The sequence below is a fragment of the Oryzias melastigma genome, linkage group LG12 (genome assembly GCF_002922805.2).
Source record: "Oryzias melastigma strain HK-1 linkage group LG12, ASM292280v2, whole genome shotgun sequence".
NCBI classification, from domain to species: domain Eukaryota; kingdom Metazoa; phylum Chordata; class Actinopteri; order Beloniformes; family Adrianichthyidae; genus Oryzias; species Oryzias melastigma.
Genome location: NC_050523.1, coordinates 5772870 through 5776758, shown reverse-complemented (window position 1 = coordinate 5776758; position 3889 = coordinate 5772870). Strand labels below are relative to the sequence as shown.

At 37.9% G+C, this 3889-nt stretch overlaps 1 protein-coding gene across 1 annotated transcript in view; it reads left to right on the top strand.

Moving 5' to 3' along the window:
• The window catches only part of agpat2 (1-acylglycerol-3-phosphate O-acyltransferase 2 (lysophosphatidic acid acyltransferase, beta)), a 16914-nt gene that overhangs the window by 5238 nt on the left and 7787 nt on the right, over nt 1-3889 (top strand). The gene's annotated exons all lie outside the window — the stretch shown is intronic.

The following is a 3889-nucleotide window of genomic DNA, read 5'->3' as shown; positions in this document are numbered from 1 at the left end:
TTCTGGGAGTTAAATGAAAAGTTTTTAATTTCAGCTTTTATAATCAAAGGCTAACTGTTATTTACTTGACTGATTACTTTCTATTTTAGATTATTTAATCTGTTTAAAAAAAGGGGGATTAGTAAAAGCTCCCTGTCCTTTTGGAATTGTTTTCTTTGGGATTTTTTCTTTCATAATCTTCATCAGTTTAAGCGTCATCATCATCACCGATTATGTGCATAGTGTTCAGTTCACTTCAGCGACTGGATATTGTTCTGTTATCTTTTGTTTTTGGAACAGAAATCTTCCTAAATGGCACGATTTAACATTAAGGGTGCTCACATAAGAGGAATTGAGTCATGAAATTGTGGTTTCAAGTGTGAAAACCAAGAGAGGAACTAGCTGGATGATGGTCAGAGATTGGTACGGGAGGAGCTCTGCTGCAGAACTTGACTGACCACAGAGTGCACAGACTCCACTACATGACCAAACGTCACCTCAGTGTGCAGACGACAGACAAGCGACTGTTAAACTGAGTGTGTTTTAAGATTAGGGCCGTATGTTAGACTGGAGATCAAATTGTTGCAAACTGGACCTTCTTATGTGACCCATATTTTTTTTTGACCCCCATAAAGCCACATTTTTTTTTCCTCACCAGGCTACTTTAAAATATTGTCCTGGATTGGATACTTTTCAGATGTCGGTCCGATCAGCATCATCTCAGTGAGGAGAAAAAATCCAAATCCATCTTGCTTTTTAAGTTCTCCAGGAAGTGCTTTCTGTCAGGTGACTTTAACCTTTTAACACTAGAAATATCCACCTAAATAGCACACTCTCTTTAAAGTTCCAATCCAAATAAATATTTTTTTTCTTTTGTAAAACTGCTCCTGGCGGTCTTTAATTTATGATTGTCGTTTTTAGCCAAAATTAAACAAAACTGTGTTGTTTTTAAGGCATATTTTTGATCAGAAATTTTGTTGGAAGTTAGCCTCTGCTTATTTCCCATCAGCCTTTTGTTAACACTTTCTCCCACTAGCTTACAGCCCCTCACACCCCATAAGATAGTGTTTTTCAACCTTTTTTCGAGCAACGGTACACTTTTTCCTAAAAATAAATCCCGCGGCACTCCAGCATTCTAAAATGTACTAAAGGAGAAACTCTACAAGCAGTCTTGATTTACAGTCCCTCCACTATTTTATGTTCATTTTTTGGGAATAATTGAGAAAGAAAAAAAGCTGAAAGTCGTGTCTGTTTTCCTAAATGTTGTAATAAAAGTTGTGACAGTTTTCAATGATAATTTTTAACTAAATCCAGTTAACAATTTCCCGCAGTAGTTGTTTTTGCCTCCAGTTTATTTAAATGAAATTTTATGTAACCTTACAACTGAGAAACTTTATGAGCCAAATCAGAACAAGGAAGTGAGGACGTTAACCACTTCTAAATGGTCAGATGGATGATGTGTGATTAGGACTCCAAGAATGATTGGCAGAAACAGATGAAGGGGCGGGACTTTTCTAAAAGCAGAGCTAGCAGCTAAATTAGCTAATCTTATCTTAATCTTATCAAAGACTCAATTATAGAATCGAATACACACAAAGAAAAACATTTTTTTATGATCATGCATATTCCAAACTATTCAGTGTTAAATCAGGACTCGTTTAGATGAACACAGAGCTTATATACTGGTGATGGAAAATGTTTTTAGATTAGTAAAAACAGATAATTTTCTACGGTACCCTGACCATCTCTTACTGCGCACTTTTTTTTCTTTTTTTTTTTTTTTTTGCCACGGCACACTGGTTGAAAAAAGGTTGCCCTAAGCTAGCATTAGCATAGCAAAAAAGCAAATAAATAATAAAACGGTGAGCAATATCGAAGCTATGCAGCCATACAGTTTTGAGTCGGATTCCAGCTCAGACGAGGAAAATGAAGACGCACATGGATCTATTTGTTTGCAATTAAAAATGGAACGGAGTAGGGACGATTTTACCCACCTATCGTCACAAATTTAAGCTTTTATCAAAAATTCAGTTTTTATCTGCTCCTAATTATCACAATTTTAATGAAGAGTTACTCAAAAATGCAGTTTTAATCTTAAATTATTTTATACATTTCCTTCAACATGAGAAAAATGCATCAACATGATTTTCATTGGAGTGGGTCTTTTAAATATTTTTGAAGATCCATGTAAAAGATTTTTTCTGGACACGATTGGTAACATAAATTTATGATTTTTTTTTTCCATGGTTTCACAGGACTGCTTAGAGTGCAGAGCAGCATTTCCGTAGCTGTTCCTCCTCTCGGAGAGACGGTTCTCCGGAGTCCGGCAGCTCGCTCGTGCTGAGCAGTCATCCGGTCCTGTTCGGACTTTAGTGACACTTGTATTAAAGCTCCTTCTCCGAAGCCTCACACCATCTTTGCATGACCTAAAAGCCACAATAACCCACAATCAGAATAAATTGTTTGCATGCACCACAATCGAATCAACTATCAGCATAATCTACCCATCTCGATCGAAAGGAAATGTTGATCTGGATGAGTCTAATCGGGTCAAAGTATTCCGAATAGTGTGTTTACATGACACATTTTTACTCCGATTACTTGTGTCCATGTAAACATGCATTCTAAACTTGTATTTTAGAATGCACATGTATTTATTTATGGATTCCTCATGGCTGCAAATTTAAGAAGAAATGTCAGATTTAGTGGAGGTGTGTGTTTTCTTTTCTTGATCTGGGTTAGTGTGCATGCTTGTGAGTGATGGGGGAAGGCTCAAGGCCAATGTGGTGACAGTGGGGGGGGGGGCAGGCATCTAATTAGAGCTGAGGAAACTTAGCATGAAGCCGTTCTGGGTTTGAGTTACCACGGTTACTGCCACATCCAGCCGTTAATAACCTGCTCCTCCTGGAGCGGCTGCGATGATTCTCTTCCAGATGGAGTTCAAACCCTGTTAATGTGGAGTCCTGTTTCACACCTGCTCTGCTGTTTCTTATCATTTATTGAACTGATTTTCAGCTCCTCTTTGATGTTGTCTGCTTGGCATCTCCCCAACAAGCATGGAGGAAAGATGAAGGCAACTCCCATCAATAAAGTCCGATATATCCCGGTTTATCTGATGGAATTCATGTTTATATGCAACTATAGAGGGATGACGTGGAACAGGGAAAGCTCAAGCTGTACTCCTAAAGTTTGGAGGCCATGTTTATTAACTGGCAACTGCTCCTCTTAATTCCATAGAGATGATGCAGTCTAAAGTCTGTGGTCTTTCTTGCTGCCAAGATGTGCATTAAGTTACAGAATTCCTTTTTTTGTTTTCGTAAAGCTGCAGTTTTACATCTGCTCTGTTCAGCAGTTGTTGATCCGCTTCACACAAAGGCTGTTTCTTACTTGTTTTCTTAAGTACGCCGTCGTGTTTTAAAAGTGTTGTCAGTGTCAAAGTGGGAAATGTGCCGCTCCGTTCCCAGGCGTGGATTTGTTGTTGAGAGTTGACCCTACAATTGTCCTTCAGTGGCCAAAGAATTTCCTGTTTCTTTTGTGCAACATCTGTTCATTGATGCAGACATTCGTGTGCTGCATGTGGGGCTGTGATGGAAGCTCATTTACTCAATTCCCACAAACCAGAAAGTTCCTTTTTGGAAAGCTAAAGATTTTTTTTTTCTTTTTTTGTGCAAAGCTACTTTTCTGCAGACCACTTCTCGTTTTTCTGTCTTATTTTCTGTTAGCCAAGTAGTTTTGGTTAAAAAGATCATTTTTTTTTGTCTGGACTGGAGATGCCTTATTGCATCAATTTTGATGCATGCGGTCTTCAGTGTTTGATCCATGCTAAAAATTACAAAATTACTGGTGTTATTTTTAGGTTTAATAAAGATTTTTCAAACTTTTTGCAAACTCACTCTAAACAAACTGCGTT